The 23,929-nt window shown below is 42.9% G+C and overlaps 1 protein-coding gene across 1 annotated transcript in view; it reads right to left on the bottom strand.

Moving 5' to 3' along the window:
• Nucleotides 1-21,091: 21,091 nt before the first annotated feature.
• cuedc1b (CUE domain containing 1b) overlaps nt 21,092-23,929 on the bottom strand; it is a 156,400-nt gene continuing 153,562 nt past the window's right edge. Inside the window, exon 11 of the mRNA XM_078548081.1 lies at nt 21,092-23,929. This exon is cut by the window's right edge and continues 296 nt beyond it. The gene's annotated coding sequence lies outside the window, so the exon portion shown is untranslated.

The following is a 23,929-nucleotide window of genomic DNA, read 5'->3' as shown; positions in this document are numbered from 1 at the left end:
GACAGTTGCCAGGGAGAGACATGGAATTAATGGCTAATTATTGGCCAGTGTTAGTGGTAGGGATTGAAGTCAACAGCTTCGGTCTTGCCAATGGTGGAAAATTCCTCGCATCCAGTACTAGATGTCGAATAAGCAATCTTGACAATTTAAAGACAGCCAGAGGAGTAGGGTGAGGTGCTGGCAAGGTAGAACTGGGTGTCATCAGGGAATATGTGGAACCTGCCATTATATTTTTGGATGGTACCAGTGAGGGTTGCACATTGATGAGAAATAGGAGGGGTGGGGGACAAGGATAAATCTTTGGGGCACACCAGAGGTAGGATCAGGAAGAGAAACTTTTGAGTGTGATTTGTTGGGTACAAGTGGCTACACATGAAAGAGCCTCATGACATCTCTAAACTATTTGCGGCCAATGAAGAGTAGCTTTGGAGTGTTGTTACTGTTGTAATGTAGGGAATATGACAGCCAATTCAAACACAGCAAGGTCCCATATACAGAAAAGTGATAGCAACCAGATAATCTTTTAAGGTAATGTTGTTTGAGGGATAAATATTGGCTAGGACGCTGGGATGAACTCCACTATTCTTGTTTAAAATAGGGCCATGGGAACCCTGAAAGGAAAGATGTTTTAACCTCTCACCAGAAAAATGGATGTTGGGAAAAAGAGAGGGCGATTGCAGGGGAAGGCATTTGGAGAGATCCTTAAAAATTGAACAAGAAAATTTTTAGTGACGGAGAGGATGTAACTGAGGCAGATAAGGTGCGCAATACTGACCGCTCACTTGGAGATAAAAAAAACGTGGGACATTCGGGATGGTGCTCCTTTATAAAGAATCCAACAGTTTGTCCTGTGACTGCATTCCAGGAACATTTCCTACTTTTCATGCGCCACTTCCAATGTTTTGAGATTTCAAAAGAACCTTGCAACATAACTCATGTTTTATTCTTTTTATATATTTTTTTAAATTGGAAGGGTTATTGAAATGTGTTTTGCCGAGTTGGGGAAAAGAAAAGGGGAGAATTTTCTCCCCATTGTGGGGGGGGGGGTTGTGCGGGGGTGGGTGCGCAGCCGATTGGCTGGGCACCACGATTTTACACGGGTGGGCCAATTAAGGCCTGCCCAGCGTGATGCACACCCGGAAGCGCTGAGCGCTCCCTGTGCAGGGGGGGTGGGTTTGCCTGATTCAGAAATGCGCTCTTTCATGCATGCGCGCGAAAGAACGGAGATTAGTTTTAAGTTTAAACAGTTTAGTAAAGTGTTGAAAAAATTTTTATGACATGTCCCCCTCATGTGAAACTGTCACATGAGCCGGGACACGTGCATTAATTTTAATAAAAAATGTTCTTAAAATTTTAAATCATTCATGAAATCTCATCCCGCCCCTGGATGAGGTTCCATGAAAAATGCAAAGGCCGCCTGGGCTCTTCGCCTGCCCGACAACCTAAAGGTTGGACAGGCAGCTCAGCTGACTGCCTTAATTGCTTTTTAACATGCCTTAATAGGTCTTTGACAGTTCGGTGGGCACACTGCTGACTCTGCTGTGTGCCCGCCGAACTGAAAATCTAAATGGCGCGCGGTGATGTCGGGACACACGCCCGATGTCACCCCGCGTCATTTTACGCCTCGGCGAGCAGGCCCCGCCCCTGCTCACCGAGCTGAAGTTTCCGCCCGTAATATTATCAAGTTTAGGTACTGTATTGCTTCCCAATGGTGTCAAACTCAAATTTGAACGTTGGTCTGAGCAAGAATAATGGCAACCACCAGGGACTGCCCGATTTGAACTTTTGACCTGCTCTAGGTTTGCCGTCTGCTTTTTTCCCCATATCCCTCCGCCTCATAAGGTGCTGACTCAGACTGGGATACAATTCCACAGGTATTGGGAATCGTCACCAGGACCTTGTGAATGATGAATCCAAACATCTACCTCAATAACCAATGAAATTTAAGGATAGAGAAAGAAGCAGATCGATCAACAGAAAAGGAAATTAGATACAAAAAGAGAAATGAAGAGAGAGTGAATTGAGAGAGGGACAAGAGGGTGATTTAAAATGTAAAATAAAAAAAAAGTCTTCAGGAACAATTTACGACCTGCTGGACTGAGAGTCCAAGGTTTCAATTGCTACCTTTCTGGGCCAGAGAGGTTGAGTTTCCTGTCAGAACTATAAATCACAGCATCAACAGGCTCCTTACGAGATTAAATACCAGCCCTCAGCAAGATTCATTCATATTCCTTGCACAAATCCAGCAATTTCTTGATACTCATGGGGAGGTTGAAGACAATCTTCCAGATCTGCAAGGCAGAGTGGCACCAAGCATCCAGCAATTTGTGGCAATTCACAACTCATGGCTTATCCCTTCTGTCATCACGCATTAATAGGAACATAGAAAATAGAAGCAGGAGTAGGTCATTCGGCCCTTTGAGCCTGCTCCGCCATTCAATATGATCATGGCTGATCCACTATCTCAGCGCCATACACCCACTCTCTCCCTATACCCCTTCATGCCTTTAGAGTATAGAAATCTATCTATTTCCTTCTTAAGTATTTTCAGTGACTTGGCCTGCACAGCCTTCTGTGGTAGAGAATTCCACAGGTTCACCACCCTCTGGAGTGAAAAAGTTTCTCCTCATTCCTACATATTATGGTCTTATGGTCTTCAGTCCTAAATGGTCTACCCCATATCCTGAGACTGTGACCCCTTGTTCTAGACAGCCCCCCCCAGCCAGAAGAAACATCATCCCTGCATCCAATCTGTCCAGTCCTGTCAGAATTTTATACGTTTCAATGAGATCCTCTCTCATTCTTTTAAACTCCTACTCGGCCCAATTTCTCCTCATACGACAGTCCTGCCATCCCAGGAATCTGTCTGGTTGAACCTTAGCTGCACTACCTCTATAGCAAGTATGTCCTTTCTTAGGTAAGGAGACCAAAACTGCACACACTACTCCAGATGTGGTCTCACCTAAGCCCTGTACAGCTGCAGTAAGACACCCTTACTCCTGTACGTAAGTCCTTTTGCAATGAAGGCCCACATACCATTTGCCTTCTTAACTGCTTGCTGCACCTGCATGCTTGCTTTCAGTGATTGATATAGAAGGGCACCCAGGTCCCTTTGTACATCAACATTTTTCAATCTATCACCGTTCAAATAATACTCTGCCATTCTGTTTTTCCTGCCAAAGTGGATAATTTCACACTTATCTGCGTTATACTGCATTTGCCATGTATTTGCCCACTCACTCAACTTGTCTAAGCCTCTTAAAAACCTCCTCACCACTCACATCCCCACCTAGTTTTGTGTCGCCAGCAAACTTGGAAATACTACATTTGGTTCCCTCATCCAAATCATGGATATATCTCGTGAATAGATGGGGCCCAAGCACTGATCCCTGCGGTAAACCACTAGTCACCGCCTACCATTCCGAAAAAGATCCGTTTATTCCTACTCTCCGTTTCCTGTCTGCTAACCAATTCTCAAGCTATGCCAATATATTACCCCCAATCCCATGTGTTTTAATTTTACACACTAACCTCTCATATGGGACTTTTGTCAAAAGTTTTCTGAAAATCCAAATACACCACATCCACTGGTTCTCCCTTATCTATTCTACTAGTTACATCCTCAAAAAACTCCAGTAAGTTTGTCAAACATGATTTCCATTTCATAAATCTATGTTGACTTTGTCTAATCCCATTGATATTTTCTAAGTGTCCTGTTATCACATCCTTTATAATAGACTCTAACATTTTCCATACTACTGATGTTAGGCTAACTGGTCTGTAATTTTCTGTTTTTCCCTCCCTCCTTTTTTAAGTAGTGGGGGTCCAATCTGCCAGGAATGTTCCAGAATCTACAGAATTTTGGAAGATGGCAACTAACACATCCATTATTTCCTTGGTCACCTCCTTTAGTACCCTGGGATGTAGATTATCAGGCCTTGGGGATTTATTGGCTTTCAGTCCCATTAATTTCTCCAGCACTGTTTTTTATGTAATACTAATTTCCTTCAATCCCTCCTTCTCACTTGACCCTTGATTCCCTAATATTTCTGGGAAGTTATTTGTGTCTTTCTCCATGAAGACAGAACTAAAGTATTTGTTTAATTGCCCTGCCATTTCCTTGTTCTCTATTATAAATTATCCCGTTTTGGACTGTAAAGGACCTACATTTGTCTTCACTAATCTTTTCCTTCTGACAAACTTATAGAAGCTTTTACAGTCCTCTTTTATGTTCCTTGCAAGTTTACTCTCATACTCTATTTTTCCCCTCTTAATCAATCCTTTGGTCCTCCTTTGCTGAGTCCTAAACTGCTCCCAATCCTCAAGCTTGCTACTTTTTCTAGCAACTTTATATGACTGAGGTGTACAAGATTGTGACAGGCATGGATAGGGTAGACAAAAGAAAAGCCGTACCCATTGGCTGATGATACATGAGCTAGGGGTGCAGATTTGAGGTTTTAGGCAAGAGATATGGGGATGGGGTGGGGTGGGGGTGGGGGGTGGAATCTGAAAGTGAAATGAAAGTGGAAGGACACCAGGGGGAAATAAATTTGCAGGACTATGGGGATAGCGAAAGGGAATGGGACTGACTGGATTGCTCTATTCAGAGACCCAGCATGGACTCAATGGGCTGAATGGTCTCCTGTGTTGTAATGACCCCGGTAAGCACCATGAAGCTACCGTTACTTTGCCAGCAAAATTTGGCCCCCTATATTTCTTTTATTAGAGCACCACATAGTGATGTAAACTGGTCAGTGCAACTCCCAAACCTCTCAGAATCGTTACACTCAGGAACCCTGAAACTTCGGAAGAGAGTTCCATTCTAATAACTAACGGGGGGACAGGGAGTAGAAAGATTTGCAAAATTGCAGCAACTCTTAAAATGTGTTATTAATGAAAATAAAAACAAATGTCCAGTACGTTACCCGAGATCAAACTCTGTTTAAGCCAAGGTTTAATATGGGATGGAATTCTGATGAACTGGTAGAGAGTGTGTTAGCTAATCAACAGCAGAATCTGAATAGGGTGTGGAATCGAAACAGCGAGATACTGAGAGTGTTACTAAACAGTAGTTTTTTTCCTGGGATGTGGGTGTTGCTGGCAAAGCCTATATTTGTTGCCCATCCCTAACTGCCCTTGAACCAAATAGCTTGCTAGGCCATTTCAGAGAGCAGTTAAGAGTCAACCACATCACTGTGGGTCTGGAGTCACATGTAGGTCTGGAGTCACATGTAGGCCAGACCAGGTAAGGCCTGCAAATTTCCTACCCTAAAGGGCATTAGTGAACCAGATGGGTTTTTGCAACAATTAATGATAGCACATGGTTACCATCACTGAGACTAGCTTTCAATTCCAGATTCCATTAATTGAATTTAAATTCTGCTGTGGTGGGATTTGAACTTGTACCCTAAGAGCATTAGCCTGGGCCTCTGGATTACTAGGGCAGTGACATTACCTCTACGTCACCACCTCACCTGACTAAGTGGTAGTTTGCTTTGGAAAGGTCTATCAAATTGCCCAATTTATATAACCAGGGACATGGTTCAGATAGGAAAACTTGAGCTCAAAGGATTCAACCTTTCCCCTTTGAACCCAAGTTGAAATGTGGGCCACAGGCAAGACCCTGAAGAGTTGAGAGTTGCTGAAAGCTCATGTAACAACATAATGAAATACTCTTTTACATGGCGAGCATTTACAATCTGGAACCCACTGCCTGAAAGTGTGATGGAGACAAATTCAATTGTACTTTTTAGAAGGACCTGACGGGGAAAACATAAATGCAGGACTTCATAGAAAGGTGGGAGAGTGGGACTAGCTAAATTGCTCTTGCAGAGAGCCAGCACAGACTTGATGGGCCCAATGGCCTCTTTCTATGCTATAACCATTCTATGAATCTATTCTATGATTGCCAAGGAGAACTGGGCATGATACTGCATGTTAGAGGAATATCTGCTTTCCAAAACATGGACAGCACATGCACAACTCTAAGGCCATGCAAAGACACTGTAGGATTTTTCTCACATTCACAAATTTACAGAAATCAGCTCCCAGCAGGATTTTGATTTGGGAAATGTTACTTCTTGTGGGCAGCTGTTTTCTTTTCTGCCTGGATCTTATTTAGGATCTGAGAACAAATACCATAGCCCAGACTTTATGGTTGCAATGACAGAGAAACCATCAGCATTTCCTGTCGTTACTTCAAACTGGCAGCAACTCCTGGCATCTGTACATGTGCAAAAACCACGAGTTGTCTGTCCTTCCACAGAATGCACTGTTGCAGACCTCACTGATCCAATCAACACACAATCAGTGATGTGCATTTCAACTTTTTAAACGCACTATTCTCACCGCAAAACCCATTAAAAATGTTATGCTTTCTTGAGTGAGACTGTGTGTTAACAATGTACTAAGTCATAACTACTACTGAACTACTGTACTGTTCCAGTACAGCTACAACACTGGCATCTACCCGGCTATGTGGAAAATTGCCCAGGTATGTCCTGTACACGAAAAGCAGGACAAATCCAATCTGGCCAATTACCGTCACATCAGTCTGCTCTTGATCATCAGTAAAGTAATGGAAGGGGTCATCGACAGTGCTATCATGCGGCATTGCTTAGCAACAACTTGCTCACTGATGTCTAGTTTGGGTTCCGCCAAGGCCACTCAGCTCCTGACCTCATTACAGCCTTGGTTCAAACATGGACAAAAGAGCTGAACTCCCAGGGTGAGGCGAGAGTGACTGCCCTTGACATCAAGGCCGCTTTTGACTGAGTGTGGCATCAAGGAGCCCTAGTAAAACTGGGGTCAATGGGAATCGGGAAGAAAACTCTGCACTTGTTGGAGTTATACCTAGCACAAAGGAAGATGGTTGTGGTTGTTGGAGGTCAGTCATCTCAGCTCCAGGACATTACTGCAGGAGTTCCTCAGGGTAGTGTCCTCGGCCAAACCATCTTCAGTTGCTTCATCATGACCTTCCTTCCATCATAAGACTCATAGACGTCTACAGCACAGAAGGAGGCCATTCGGCTCATCGTGTCTGCACCAGTTGACAAAGATCTGACTACACTAATCCCATTTTCCAGCTCTTGACCCATAGCCCTGGAGGCTATGGCAACGCAAGTAAATATCTAAATACTTCTTAAATGTTACAAGAGTTTCTGACTCAACCACCCTTTCAGGCAGTGAGTTCCAGACGCCCACCACCCTCTGGGTGAAAAAGTCTCTCCTCAAATCCCCTCTTAACCTCCTACCTTAAATCTATGCCCCCTGATTATTGACCCCTCTACTAATGGAACAAGTGCCTTCCTATCCACCCTATCTATTTCCCTCATAATCTATACACCTCTATCAGGTCCCCTCTCAACCTTTGCTGCTCCAAGGAAAACAACCCCAACCTATCCAATCTTTCCTCATAGCTCAGACCCTCCAGCCTAGGCATCATCCTGGTAAATCCCCTCTGCACTCTCTCCAGTGCAATCACATCTTCCAATAATATGGTGACCAGAACTGCACGCAGTACTCCAGTTGTGGCCTAAGAATTTTATACAGTTCCAGCAAAACCTCCCTGTTCTTGTATTCTATGCCTTGGCTAATAAAGGCAAGTATCCCATAAGCCTTCTTAACCACCTTATCTACCTGCCCTGCTACCTTCAGGGATCTATGGATATGTACACCAAATTCCCTCTGATCTTCAGTACTTTCCAGGGTCCTACCATTCATAGTGTAATCTCTTGCCTTGTTAGCCCTTCCCAAGTGCATTACCTCACACCTTTCCAGGTTGAATTCCATTTGCCACTGCTCTGCCCACCTGACCAATCCATTGATATCCTCCTGCAGTCCATGGCTATCCTCCTCACTATTTACCACTCTACCAATTTTCGTGCCATCCGTGAACTACTTGATCATACCCCCTACATTTAAGTCCAAATCATTTATGTACACCACAAACAGCAAGGGCCCCAGCACCAAGCCCTGGGGAACCCCACTGGAAACAGACTTCTAGTCGTAGAAACATCCCTCTACCATCACCCTCTGGTTCCTGCCTCTCAGCCAATTTTGGATCCAACGTGTCACTTTGCATTGGATCCCATGGACTCTTACTTTCTTGATCAGTCTGCCATGACAGACCTTATCAAAAGCCTTCCCAAAATCCATGCAGTCCACATCAAATGCATTACCCTCATCAACACTCCTGGTTACCTCCTCTAAAGGTCAGAAGTGGGGATGTTCATTGATGATTGCACAATGTTCAGCACCATTTGCAACCCCTCAGGTACTGAAACAGTCCAAGTCCAAATGCAGCAAGATCTGGACAACATCCAGGCTTGGGCTGACAAGTGGCAAGTAACATTCACGCCACACAAGTGCCAGGCAATGACCATCTCCAACAAGAGAGAATCTAACCATCGCCCTTTGATGTTCAACAGCATTACCGTCACTGTATCCCCCACTATCAACATCCTGGGGGGTTACCATTGACCAGAATCTGAACTGGACTAGTCATATAAATACTGCGGCTACAAGAGCAGGTCAGAGGCTAGGGATCCTGCAACAAGTAACTCACCTCCTGACTCCCCAAAGCCTATCCACTATCTACAAAGCACATGTCAGGAGTGTGCTGGAATACTCCCCACTTGCCTGGATGAGCACAGCTCCCACAACACTCAAGAAACTTGACACTGTCCAGGACAAAGCAGCCCACTTGATTGACACCACATCCATAAACATTCACTCCCTCCAGCACTGATGCATAGTGGCAGCAGCGTGTACCATCTACAAAATGCACTGCAGGAATTCACCAAGGCTCTTTAGACAGCGACTTCCAAACCTACATCCACTACCATCTAGAAGGGCAAGGGCAGCAAATTGATGGGAACACCACCACCTGGAAGTTCCCCTCCAAGTCACTTGCCAGCGAAGCCCACATCCTGTGAATGAATAAAATAAAATGTCTCTGGCCTGAAAACTAATTTTTTTTTAGAAGTTTGGAGTATCATTCCCTCCATTCCATGACAAAAATATTCCATAGATTTTTAAAAATAATATAAACTAATCTTTTTCAGTGCTTGTTTATGATATTCCAGTCTCTATCTTAATCCAATGTGTATGTCCCAAGCTTTATTTTGCCCTCGGTAAAATGATTAAAAAGTGAAGGAAAATCAGTGCCTTTTACTTCCTGGTTTGCTGTCTGTGAAAATTCTTCAATCTGATTGGTCGCTCAGGCCATTTGATGACTTCATTGTCCCTCGAAGCCAGTGTTTCCATTAGATGGCACCTGAATGAAGCTGATGTTGTAATAGAGCAAACGGATGCCACAGAAATGGATTCCACACGGAGCCTACTAAACCTTTATGGGCAGCTATCTTCCAGGCCAGTGGCAAGTGCTGTTCCCATCGCCGCCGAGCGCAAAGTCCACACCAATAGCTAACACATCATTGCTGACCGCTCAAAATAAAAATGCTGGATGTCCAAATCAAATGCTGAACCTTCCTTTTAAAACAAGTTTGTTTTTTTGTGGTTTTCGTCTTGTATGTTGCATTTTACCATAATTGTGTTTCAGGAAAAATCCTCGATGTGCAAAAAAAAAAACTGAAGTCTGATCACCATTAGTTAATGTTGTAATTTGTGACAATGCAAACCATAATCTGTGACATTGAAACTTAAACTCTGCAGTAGTCTGATCTGCTCTCACTTGCAGTACTGTACACAATTAGTGCACATAATCAGGCTTTTCAGGGAAGAGCAAAAAAAAGCTGATTCCTGAAGCTAAAGGAACGAGTTAGGAATAATGACCAGATAGGTTAAAGTCGTTCAGCCTCGAAAAGGGCGCAGTCCTGCAGATGCTGCAAATCGTAAATAAAAACGGAAAACGCCGCAAATACTCAGCAAGTCGGGCAGCATCTGTGGAGAGAGCAACAGAGTTAATGCTGCGGGTCGATGTGGAGTATTTCCAGCATTTGCTATCTTTACTTAGAGATATATTTGATTCATGTCAGGATTTAGTAAACGCAGAGCAATACCTTCAGATGCACCAAGGCTCGTTGTAATGTTTATAGATGAACCTTTCAAGGTACTGAAGATTAGAAAACCTCTCACCTTAACTCATTCGCCTGCCCTGCACTCATAGGATTGCCACCACTGGTTGAACTGGAGGTTTCATCGCAGGATAGCTGGAATTGACGAGGGTCGGTTGCACCTAGAATCATCTGCTTTCCCGTTGCTCCGAACTTTCCCCGAAGGTGGTAACTCAGGCACATTTCCCTCAGTATCTGCAAAACGAGCCTAGTTAGTTACTGTCAGCCGCTCGTTCATGTGACAGGGCAGGTGCATTATTGGTTAAACCAGTCTTGTCCTCCCTGGGCATTGGCACAGGAAATTTCCTAGGGAGGAGTTATTGCGAGAGCAATCAGGGGATTTAATATGCTCCATTCATCTGAGCCACAGGGCATTACTTGTGTGTTAAGGGGGTAATAATTTTGGAAAGTGAAGTTAAGTGAGTGGGTATTAAATCCTAAGCTCTTGAACTTGTGACTCAAAGTAAATTATTTTAACACGTTAATGTTCAGAATTAAGATAATTTCTCCTCCTCGCTTTGTTAATTGATCATTAAACAACAATTACCACACAAATTTACTCCATCCCACATATTCATTAAGGTTCCTGTCAAAGCCTTGGAAAGAGCCAAGTTGCTGTGATGAGCAGAGTGGGACATACTGGCTGAATGGAAAGCCTTTCAGAAAATTCTGCAGTGCGGCCACCACGTCATCTACATGTACCTACGCCACATGGACTGCTGCGGTTCAAGGCAGCTCACACCACTGCCTCAAGGGCAATTCGGGGTGGGAAATAAATGCTGGCCTAGCCAGCGACACCCACATCCCATAAATGAATAAGAACAATCAAACCTCTGACAATGCGGGATACCTTGGAGCAAAAAACAAAATGCGGCCGTTTCCCCCAACTGCAGGTGGAACATTCCATATTCTTCCATTGCGAAAGCTGCCTCCAAGATGCTTGGTCTCCTTTTTATTGTGACAAGCACTTTTTCCTGTCAGCTGTGGCTCAGTGGGTAGCATTCTCACCACTGAGTTAAAAGGTTGTGGTTTCAAGTCCCGCTCCCGGACTTGAGCACAACAATCTGTGCTGGTGTTACAGTGCAGTGCTGAGGGAGTGCTGCACTGTCAGAAGTGCCACTTTTCAGATGAGATTTTAAACCGAGGCCCTGTGTGCTGCCTCAGGTGGATGTAAAAGATCCCACCAGTACTATTTCAAAGAAGGAGTTAACCTCGGTGTCCAGGCCAATATTTATCCCTCAACCAAAATCACATAAACAGATTACCTGGTCATTGTCACATTAGTGCTTGTGGAATCTTGCTGTGCGCAAATTGGTAAATTGTTTCTACAATAGTGACAACTCTTCCAAAGAACGTCATTGGCTGCAAAAGTGCTTCGGGACATCCTGTGGTCGTGAAAGACGCCTTTTCTGCCTTTAACAACTCCTAATCCTTACGATATCTTCACTGTGTTGAACAGGAGGTCTCTACCCTGACTCAATCGCTTCTTGGCATGTTAAAAGTGTGAAGATGTATCAGCCTCTCCTTCGCAGGAACATACAATAGAGAAGGCCGCTCTTGCCTGTGCTGACTCTTTGGCAGAGTATTCAATTTAGTCCCATTCCACTCTTTTCTCCCCCCCTAGTCCTGTAAATGGAGCAAAGCTGTGAGGGGTTGAGGGTGGAACATTCAGGAAAGCAGTCTTGGAAAAATTGTCCACTGCATAATTGGACCGATTGAAATTCAAATCACAGCTCCTGCCAGTTTCAAAGTGCAAAAGTAAAGCTGCAGAGAAAGGATTCCTGTGCATGTGACAACACGTGTATATGTAACCGTGTGAGATTTTCAACATTCTAAGATTAGTAGCGTGCGTGATTATCATCTCTTTGTTAATTTTTTTTTTTAAACATTAAATTGGCAGCTGCTTACAGCATATGAAGGGGATTTGTGGTCCATTTTAAAACCAGGTGTGTGTGAGATGAATACTAATTGCAGTTATTTTCTACAATAGTTACTTAGAAAGCATCTAAACAACAAATTAATCCGCCTCATTTGGATTCATACAGCAAGACACAAACAAGCCCAAACTAGCTGCCCATAATATTGTTAAAAGATGTGCAGGGGCATTCGTTTGGGCTCAAATGCGGTGGGAAGAGAATGAACTGTCCTCTGCCAATGCACATGGTCAAGGCCACTCTGATCGAAAGAAAGCTTTCTTCCTATAAGAGGTGATTTTGCTGTTGTGCTCACGGAGAGAAAATGCTGGACGTCCACAGCAGGGCAGTTACTATGTGAAGAGTTGTCAACTCCGGTTACACGTTTTTCCTGCAGGTTTCTTCACATCTACCAGGGGTGTATTATACCTTAATAGAGACTTTCACAGTCAGAGGAATGTGCTGGGGGGGTGGGAGGGGGGTTGGGGGAGAAACCTCATTGTAATAGCATAATGCGGTGCAGCTCCTGTCTGGTGCTACAAGAGGAAGCTCCACCTTGATCATTTAGTTCTTTTTGAATCTCTTGAATCTGCACCTTTGCCACCCCCCAATGATACCCAAGTCCCATGAGAATTTTGCACCCCCACCCCCAACCCAGCTGTTTCCCCCATCTTATAATCCAATCACTTCCTGGCTTTAATTCATATCAACGTAAGAATTTGGAGCAGAGGTAGGCTATTCGGCCCCTCAAGCCTGCTCCGCCATTCAACAATCATGGCCGATCTGATTATGGCCTCAATTCCACATTCTGCCTACCCCCGCTAACCTTCGACTCCCTTGTTAGTCAAGAGTCTATCTGCCTCTTCCTGAAAAATATTCAATCACCCAGCCTCCACCGCTTTCTGGGGAAGAGAGTTCCAAAGGTTCATAACCCTCAGTGAAAAAAATTCTTCTAATCACAGTTTTAAATGGGAGACCCTTTTTAAACTGTGTCCCCTAGTTCTAGTCTCTCCCACAAGGGGAAGTATTCTCTCAGCATCCATCCCGTCAAGTCTCCTCGGGATCTTATATGTTTCAATAAGATCACCTCTCAATCTTCTAAACTCAGGCCCAGCCTGTCCAACCTTTCCTCATACGATAACCCCACCATCCCACCTATCAGTCAAGTAAACTCACCTTTTTCTTATACTCTTTCCAACCCTGGTGCTTTCCTGCTCTATAGGCTTTGGTCCTTCACCTCAGTTTTTCAATAGTAATAAAAAAAAAATTAAGGCTGACTTTATTTGTAAAGTGTATAACTGAACCACACTGACTAGAAGCTCCACGATATCTTTCTCAGCCTGCGCTGAATTAACTGATCTTAGCTAAGGCTGGCAGATGGAGTATTACAATTGGCCTGAGTGTCACTGAGTTAGGGAGGGGAAAGTCCACTAAAGATTCCTGCCCTTGACCGCTATCACTTACCCTTGCTAGGTAGTAAAGTGGAGTAGCTACGTTTCTTTGAGTATTGGGCAGGGCTAGGATACGTTGACTCCTACAGTCAAATAGCCCGTAAACTCTCAGTTTAGAGGCTTACAGGTGAAGGCTGGGCGCATGTGTGATTATTCAGAGAGCATTCGGGGAATCGTATTGTAGCAATGAGTCGGTCAGCGCCTTCAGAAAACAAGAGAAGATTAAATCTGTGTCTAAATTAAGATGATTTATTTTACTTTGCTGGGACCCTGAATGTTGAAGAACAAACATTATTGTTGAACAAAAGGCATGGAGATTACAACACAAGTTTATTATAATTGAAGATCACTATTAACAAACAAAACATCATTAAGTTTATTAAGGAAAAAAAAAATCAGATATGGAAATATACTCTAAGATACCAACATCACAAACTCAATCATTTTAAAACCTCTTTATACTTCACATACTTTTGTACATTAATGTTGGAGCAACAGGCATATAGTATGGTCATAGATTCACATTTTCCATCTACATTTTTAACATTCAAAGACAAATTTAAGATGATTTTTGTTGTTTTGCCGTGAAAAGATTTTCCGTTAACTCTTACCACTCTTGACAGAAGCAAGACTTTATATTTAAGATGCCATTTCTTTTTTAAAAAATTCATTCAAGAAATGCTCTTTATAACTGAGGATAAGTTTGGCCAACATTAGAATATCTTACCCGATTTCAATTTCCTTTCTTTGTGGGTCATTGGAACGCAAATCGCAGTAACTTCAAACCCAAAACACTGGCAGAAAATTTAACTTAACAAAAGGGTTAAATCTACAGTGGTAACTAATTCAGAACATAACAGCATTTACAACAAACCTCAGATGGATGAGCATCTCAGAGCTGTTTACAGGAGGAGAACGAGAATGCCATGAGGTATAACCCATGGAAAGGAGGGGGGGAACACAGTTCAAGTGAAAGCTTCTATGAGGCTTTAGAAAGAAAGGAGAGATGGTGCTGCAGAGAGAGTTCAAAGACTGAGGTCTAGCCTATGATGAAAGTGTAGGGAGTAGGCAATAAGCAGTAAACCACAGATGCAGGACATGCCATTGCAACAAAGCAAGGTAACCCCATTAATCCACAGGCAAGAACCATGGATTTAAGTTCCCTACCCACCACTGCCTGGAACCCTCATGTTCCTCCAGCATGAGATGTACATGTGTCTGTGCCCATGACTGAGCAAGCGTGTATACATGTGAGTGTGCATGTGCACCAGTGTGTGCATGAATCTGAGTGCGTGTGCATGTGTATGCGCAGGTGTGCATACAAGTGTGCGAACGTGTGTGCATATAAGTGTGCATGCATGTGTACACGCATGTTTGAGAGCAAGTGCAATTGTGCGCATGTTTGTACATGCATGTGTGTATGTTTGAATGTGCATGTGTGCGCAAAGGTTTGTTGTGTGCCTGTGAGTGTTTGCATGCTTCTCACAGAAAATCAGCAACATATCATAGTATCACTATCTTTCTATGACATTGTGGGAAGACACTGGGTAGCCTGTGCAGAAAACAGTGCCTCAAACTAATATAAGAATTGAGCAAAATTTAAGGAAATAACATAAGTCAAGCCACCGGTCATGTCACATTGACACCTCCTAGTAAGAGATGTAAATGTTCGTTAGATTTGTGCAGACAGTTGTGGGTCAAATAACAGGTAAATTTCCCATTGCATGAATATTAGATTATTTCTACAGCAATTTGAGCTCTAGCAATATACAAAAACCAGCAGGTTTTACCCATTAGCCAAGTTTCAGGTTCATTTTTCTCTTAAATAATCATTCTGCACGGCCTTCAAAAGCTCGATTTAAATACACCATCACCAGGAAAAACATGCCCACAAAGTTAGACATTTTTCACAAAATTCCTGAATGGATACAGCTTCACAAAACAAACATGTTTGAACAGAGAGTCACCAGGATGCCGCGGAATGATATGCAGTTCTGCATACATTATCCTCAAATTGGCATCAGTCCACATGTAGGTTTTAGTATTGGGCCTGCAAGGCTCGTGAGTCTGTGCCAAGCTTTGAATACGGCACCTCCAAGATGGTAAGGAGTTGTGCGCAAGATTAAATGCAGTTAATATTTAATCCAAGACCAGATAGAATGCTGCCAAGATGTCATGACCCTTTTACTGGGTTTGAATACAGTCTCTCCAAAAAGGGAATAAACCCGTATCCAGGTTTGGGTACAATCACTCTAAGAGGGTATGGTTTGAATTATTATCTAGTTCTAAGTTATTTTTCAGTGATAAAACCGACAAAACCATTCCTGAATCAATAGGTAACCCAATCACAGAACCTGACAGATTATGATGATCAAAGCAAAATACAGCAGATGTTGGAGATCGGAAATAAAAATAGAAAGTGCCGGAAAAACTCAGCAGGTCTGGCGGCAGCTGCGGAGAGAGAAGCAGAGTTAACATTTCAAGTCCGACGTGACTCTTCTTCAGAAGTGAAGAGGAGGAGTCATACTGGACTTGAAACATTGGCCGTTTCTCTCTCTCTCCACAGACGGCGCCAGACCTGCTGAGATTTTCCAAGCAGTTTTTGTTTTTAAAGTTCTGACAGATGATGAGTTTTCCATAACTGGAGTCATACCCGTTTAGTATATTACGTGGCTGAAACAATCTTCCTCACACTAAAGGCAACAGTGGAGCCAGCAGCCTTCGCTGGTCTCGCCAAAACCAATAAATAATCAACGCCAGCTTTGCTTCTACAAAAATAATGGGCTCTCCACCCGGAATTCAAAAGCAGCAATGCAATATGTAGAAGGGATAACGGTTTTGTAACAATTATTGTTATTGTGAAGTGTAGCACGTTGACTTGATGCTCCCAGTGGGGAGCTGGACCTGCCCAGGCCACATATCAGAAACTCAGAGGTTGCGCGCATTTACACGCCAAATAATTTTGAACAATTGGAAAATTGGGTTTACATGCAGCCGAATTTCTGGGATGCACATTTGGCAAGCAAGGCTTCCGACTGCAAGCGCCAAGTTGGAAAGTTGCCTCTTACATCTCTATGCAATATCTGGAATTCCCTCCCTAAATCACTCTGCCTCTCCCTTTTAGGATGCTTCTAAAAATATCCAGTCTTTGATCAAGATTTTTGTCATCTTTTCTGATTTCTCCTCTATGGCTTGGTGTCAAAAATAAAAAAAGGGCCCTGTTCTCCGCAATCAAAAGGAATATGTTCAAGCCTTGCGCCTTTTTTGAATTACCCAGGAGCTTGGGGAGACTATAATTCCCCATTGCTTTCTCCATGGCAACACTTCAGCCAATCAGAGTCAACTTGGCAGCCAATCTGCACCTTTATCAGAGTCAACTTGGAAAACCAATCAGAACCTTTTCTCCTGCAGTATAAATTGTTGTGATCATTTGAAATTTGCCATTTTTGCATTTGTCCTGATAAGTGCAAAACAAAATACTTCGGCAACATCTTTCCCCTTTCTGCAGTATTCAAGTTCAGTGCTACCAAGTGACCAAAAATAGGCTTCAGCCAGTATGTCCAATGGAGCACAGACCTATACATGACTGAGCAACCCCCAGACAGGAATAGTTCTGCACACAGGCATAATACCTCAAAAGATGTTAGATACTAGTACATAAGGTGCCATTTCTATTTTCCTCTTATTAGACAATCAATAAAATGCCTTCGTTGTGTGGCATTCTGTGACTAACAAATACACTGAACACATACAGTCCAAAGACTTTGAATATGCTCCCTTTTCCTTCGTAACAGCCCTGTGGGTGTACCTACAACACATGAATTGCAGCGGTTCAAGGCGGCACCACCTTCTAAAGGGATGGACAATAAATGCTGGCCTAGCCAGCGATGCCCACATCCCGTGAACGAATAAAAATGTAAAGGTGCTCAGCATATGATAAAGGAACACAGTGTTGACTGGATCAGTCCCTGCCGGTTACAAAATTACAATTGACCAGGAATGGACTTTTTCTGATTAGTTGACGTGCCACTGAGCAAGTTGGAGTCAATTAGTTTAGGCAACTGATTCATATTTGCCTTATCCAATAATAACATTATTAAGAGAAAGACTTGAATGAGTCGGGGTTTGTTTAGAATGAATTCAGATCATAACTGGTATTTTGAAGCAAGAGATTGGAGGCTCTATCAAATTTATGAGGGTTTAAAGATGGTCAGAAACGGGGCGGGGAGGACTGTGAAGCATCCAACAAATTCCTAGCCAAATTTTTAAAGTTTATTTTTAAGCAGGTGCATTTGTGTAAATCATCCCTTCCCCTTGGCTTACATTTTTAATCTCTCCTTTCTCCGCTTGCGGTTTGAGCAGGTTCATGATCGGCCCTGGTCCGCTGGTAATTCTCTGTGTTCGGCTGCAGGTTCTGACCACCTCCTCCCATTCTTCCCTGTTCTCTGCTGACAGAAGTCATTGGTCTACCCAATGCTCAATCCTTTACCCTAGACTGCTCGTGTCTAGAAAACAATGAGATTAAGAACAAAAACAAAAATACCTGGAAAAAAACTCAGCAGGTCTGGATACATCTGTGGAAGGGAGCACAGTTAACGTTTCGAGTCTGCATGTTATGTTGAAGAGTCATGCGGACTCGAAACGTTAACTGTGCTCCCTTCCACCGATGCTGCCAGGCCTGCTGAGGTTTTCCAGGTATTTTTGTTTTTGATTTCCAGCATCCGCAGTTTTTTGCTTTTATCTTAATGAGATGAAGAGTTTAAACCTCCATCCAGCCCCGCTTAATGCAGCGAACATTAGCGTGCTGACAGATCACCACCGCAGACCTAAGTGCTCCCGTTTGATAGCTTTCCAAAGCATAGCACACACACAAAGAAACGAGCCTAAGGTATATCTACGGACTGCCAACCCTCCAGGATTGCCCGAGAGTCTCCAGGAATTAAAGATTAACCTCCAGGGCACTATCAGAGGGACATTTAAAAATAAGTGTGCGCTTTCTCCATTTTCTTTGAACAGTTTAGTCTCTTAGTTCTAGAATCACTCGAGATGGGGTGGGGAAAGGCCGTTTGAATTGGTGGGGGAGGGGTTACATCAGAGGTCATCTCCAGGGATATGTCCGACCAGAGTTGGCAACGCTATCATCCCTGTTGTGTATGTTCTGTTCTCATCCTAACAGTAACATTTCATCAACACTCCTACTGCTCAGTTTATTGACTTATTCTAACCTAATGATATAACAAGGCTCCACTGCACTTAAAAAAATGATTCATTTATAAATTTACCCCAATTATGACTCAATGCAACAGTAAAATGGAGCATTCAATTACCAATTCCTGCAAAAATAATGAGGCTGTAAACGAGCAGTTTAATATTTATGAAATGTAACCTGACCAAGAAACTCTCGACCCCAGACATGCTGAAGCATGCAATGTTACTGAAGCCTTTTCTGTTAATAAAGTGGATGCGTGGGTCTCTTTTCTCTTGGAAAAAAGGGGAGACTGAGGGATGACTTAATAGAGGACTTTAAAACTATGAATGGTTTTGAGAGAGCAGATACAGAAAGAGATGTTTTGTCTTGTCGGGAAGAGGCCATCAATGTAGGATAGTCACCTAGAAATCCAAGAGAGGATTCAGCAGACACATCTTCACCCAAAAGAGTGGTTAGAATGTGGAACTCACTATGACATGGAGCGGTTGTAGTGAATAGAATAGATGTATTTAAGGGGTGGAGGGGGTGGGCTAGACTAGCAAATGAGGGAGAAGGGGATAGAGATTATGATGCTAGATTTAGATACGAGGGAGAAGGGGATAGAGGATTACGATGCTAGATTTAGATGAAAAAAAAATGGGAGGAAGCTCGAGTGGAGTATAAACATTAGCATAGACTGGTTGGGCCGAGTGGCCTGTTTCTGTGCATGGACCTTATGTAAGAAAATATAGATTACAGGAAAATGTCACACTAACTTTAATTCTCAGAATTGTCAAACAAGCATTTGAATATTCATTGATTACTCTGTTGGTGCATGAACCTGGCACATCATTTTGTAGGATACGGACTCTCTTCTGTGATTATCCCCGCAGCACGTTTGCGGTTTTGGCAAAGCACAAGGCAAGAGCTAGGCATCGGCGCCGAGGGGGAAGGAAGGACATTTGGAGGCAAGTCAATGAACGACCCTTTGCTCTGGTAAAGTCTTGATTTAAAATAAAAGAATAAATGTGCCTCCAGTCTCCCAAATTTACATATGCAACTCTGAATGGCGAGTGGTTAGAAACAAGGTTGGCCGAGCTCACACGTGGGAGAAGAGAATTTCCTCTAAAAGGGGTCAGTTGCCTAACTAATCGACTGGCACAGCCCTAGAAAAGCAAACTTCAAACATAACCTCACAGAACTTAGCGCTGCACCAAAAGCTTCTTGACAAATGGAGTGAGGGATTTGGAGAATATTCCCTAACACGAGCAGAACTGCTTTAAATCATTTTGTTCGGGGAATGCGAGATACATCACAAACAACGTGGATCAAACATTCTTTAAAAACTCTACAGGTTCAAACATTTTATTGAGTGCCTTCAAGTGGTCCAGGAAGCAGCATCTTCTTTCACTGACCAGTAAAGGCTGCAAAGGTTCAACTCCTGGTTTTCCTTATTCTTTCCCCACTGTGGTCCTTTCCCTTCTGCCCACCCCTTGTACTAGCTTTGCCCAATGATACAAACTTTGAAACACTGCACACCATTATATTTTGTTCATTCCAATTGCTTCATGCCAAGATTCAGGCTTCATTCACACCCGCTTTTGGCTCAATTCCACTGAACCCATGTGTAGGATTTCTACAGGTTCCAAAAATGAGAGAGAGATCTTGGTCACCCTTTAGAAAGTGCAGGGCAAACAAAGCAATAGTCGGTCCTTTTCCAACCACCAGCATTCTGGCACTTGTGCTTCTTCTTGGCTTAATAGCAAAGATTGTGCCATGGTTATGGGAGAGACACGTTGGCTACAGCCCCTTTCCCTATCTGTACAATCTTGTCTGAATACTTAAAAAGAATTTGGGTCCATCAGTCTTCACCATTGATTGAGCCCAATGGTATGAATTTCCATTTCTTAACCATTACTTCTACTTGTTATATTTAGTCTATTTGATCTCCATTCACCGACCTCACCCCACTTCATATTCCTGCAAGGTAAAGGTACCTGGTGACCATAGACATCTCCATGGTCTCCACCAACACTGCCCTGTGCTCAGTCAGTAAGTTATACTGAAGCATAAAACCCAAGGATAATTTCCCCTCTGTCTCATTTGGCAGTCACTTTGGTGGTTAACACCAGCAACCTGCTTTCTTACTAATTTGGAGGAAGAATGTCTAGACACAAGGGTCAGCTAAACCTAGAAGCAAAATCCCAGATTTTAAGCCTACGGTGCTGCACTATAAGATGTTGCATCATCAAGTCAACAAGAATCCTTACATTTGAATGAACAAACAGCCCCCACATACCAGCAAAGGGAATGCAGTTCCTGCCTCACACTGCAATTTAACAGATTTAGCTAGAAGGCAACTACAATATCTATTTTATCTGACAAAACATGACATGGTTTGTGTACTGCAATTCATCTGGAAGTTTTCTAGTTGCAAAGAAGCCACTTTTTAAAAAAAACCCATGGTGTAGTCTGTTTCTCATAGCTCACTAAATACCCTGAATGATTAGAAACACAGTCTCCATGCTGTAACTTTACAAAGCAGGCAAAACTTCTCTGTGTCACGTTTATTAAAAAAAATGCTTTTAGACCACAAAACATTTTCCCCTCTCATTATTACTACTCAAGTGCAATCAGTATATAATGACATGTTAGAACTGGCCATAGCGGAACCGGTGAAGATACAGTCCTGTCAAATTCTGCACATGATGCAATGGTAAAATACAGTATGGTGTAACTTAAGAGGTAGAAGATGGGTCATGTACTAGGAAGGAAACTCCAGGCCGTGACTGATTTCCTGTATGTTCTCGAACACTCATAGTATGCGGCAAAACTCTGCAGCTCTCAAACTAGTTCTTTCTCTCCAATCATCACTTATGATACTGGCTGCATTTGAAATAAGCCTCACAGAAGCCTGTTCAGTGTTACACCGACAAAGTGAAGGATAAGAATGGCCTTGTTGGTTGGTGCAATAGTTTAAAGTGACCCTTACATCCAACCCCCAGGTCAGGCATTGGAAATAGTCCTATATTCAGCTGTTTGAGATTCCTTCAGGCAGATTTGTCACTGTTAAGGCTTCCCCTGTAGTGCAGGTAGCCCCAGCCTGGTAAGAAAGTGGCCATGTCAGGAAACAGTTGCCGCTCCAGTTTACAAGTGAATGCTCCTTTCCAACAATGGAGTTAGTTATTTTCTTTCCCAGTGTTGCTAAGCGGTTACCATCAGTGTGAACCGCTTACAAAAGGACTCCCCTCTATGTAAAGGTGTGGCTGTTTTAATAATAAGTCCCTCGGAATTAGACCCTGACCCTGAGCAGGTCATAGAAAGGAACTTGACTTGCAAGAAGCAGTCCAGGTCAGGCACTGTGTAAAACGTGAACAGATCACCAACAAGGTGCCATTTAATCATGTGCCTGTGTACTTGACCTAATCTGTCTGGATTCATATCATGTTGTAAGGCAGCCTTACAAGTTTAACTCAAGTTTTGCATATGCAACAGATGTAACGTGGTGTAGAAAAGATTTCTCCACCCCCACCCCACACCGTTTCTCTTTGACTCTATATGGGATCAGCAGACTTCACAGATATTAGACTGGTGAACTGGGCAAATCGTCACTGTGAATTCCCTTAAGATTTAATTTTTAAATGATTTAAAATAAAAGAATAAACACGCCTCCAGTCTCCCAAATTTATATATGCAACTCTGAATAGCTTCTTTCATCTGAAAGGGTTGACGGGAAGGTGGTCTGGGGTTTAAACTCTGTTCTGGCTAAGAATTGTCCAACAGCCTCTCCTGCCAAAGAAACTACGGAACCAAGCACTAATAAGAGATGTTACAACACAAGTGGTTTTCTGGCAAAAGCAGTGACTTTCAATGGCACTCGATCTAAAAGCACACTCCTAAAGATTAGACATGATGCCGCAGGATCTAACAGGTAGAGGTGGGCTGGATATACAGGATATCTTTCACATGTTCTCTGTTTCTTCCTCAAAGCATGCTGCAATATTCATGCATAAAATCTTTTTTTTTTAAAAAATCTACCGTGATTAAAAAACAGGTTTATTTCTCACAAGCCTTTCACCAGTGGCGTCTCCCATTTCTCTAACGTTAATGTTTTGAAACAGTGGGCAAGAGCTCCTTCGGTCACCTTGCGTAGTAACATCGTAAATTTCTTGGTGAAGTTTTTGCTTGCGATTCCAAACAAGCATATTTATAATGTCTCCACACAGCAACCAGAGGAACTCATACCCTGGCATTTCAATTCTTTTTCCTTCTAAACCTCTTTTTATGTGAAAAGCTAGATAAATGATCCATTGTCAGATTCTTGCCTGGCCTGCTTTGTCACCAGCTGCAAGGAGGTATACAAGACTCTATTACTGCCTGGCTTAGGCTTAATTCCTCCCTACAGGCCAAGATGCTTGGCCATGATATTTTTGGTTCAGACAATATGATTTCACCTCTGCCTCCCCATCACATGACTGAAGGAAGGGGACAAAAGGGCAGCATTCAACTGGAGTATTAGCTAAAATGGTTATTAATGAGCAACACTTGAGGGGGACCCAGAGCCAATTGGAATTGCTGCCATAGTGTTTGCTTTTCCTGAACTAGGGCTGGATATTGAAAGGGTTAAACAAAGTATGGAAAGTACTACCAGGTTTCTGATCCGTTTAAATCCCTGGGTGGGTTATTTTCCTCACAGCACACACGTCTACAATACTGGCAATAGGGCACTCTCTGCTGTGGTACATATACTGTCCGATCCACAGCCCTGACACTAAGTGGCAGCAAAAGGTTTCAACATTCAACAACACTTCCTGCTTGTAAATGACCATTCTGGCTGACCATCCAATTGGTGTTTTTGCTGTGGTGGGATTGTGACTCAACTTTGTTAAGGCCTCAAGCTCCAAACCCATCGATATTCATCACAACAATCAAATGCTTCTTCATTTCAGTTCATCCTGTTGCACTATAATCTAGTATCTCTTTTTAAAAAAAAATTATAGAAAAAGGGAAAACAAGCTGGCCCGGTAGTTACAACAGAAACATTTACATAATTGGATATGTTCTGGCCTATTGAAAGGGCCACTTAATTAATACAGTATATCATTAGGCACGTAACGACCAATAAGGACATCATATGACAGTGAACTAAAGAATTATGCTGCCTATCTGAATAAAACAGCAGTCGAAATGGAATACAATTCAATGTCTGGAGTAGGCCTCTTCTATCAAAAAATATTGTAATACAAGGTTATAGTTAAAAACTAGACTTGGATGTCTACCAGTTGCTCTTACCATTGTAAG

Source organism: Cetorhinus maximus, chromosome 9 (assembly GCF_964194155.1).
Source record: "Cetorhinus maximus chromosome 9, sCetMax3.hap1.1, whole genome shotgun sequence".
Lineage (NCBI taxonomy): Eukaryota > Metazoa > Chordata > Chondrichthyes > Lamniformes > Cetorhinidae > Cetorhinus > Cetorhinus maximus.
This window is presented reverse-complemented; position numbering and strand designations above follow the sequence as displayed.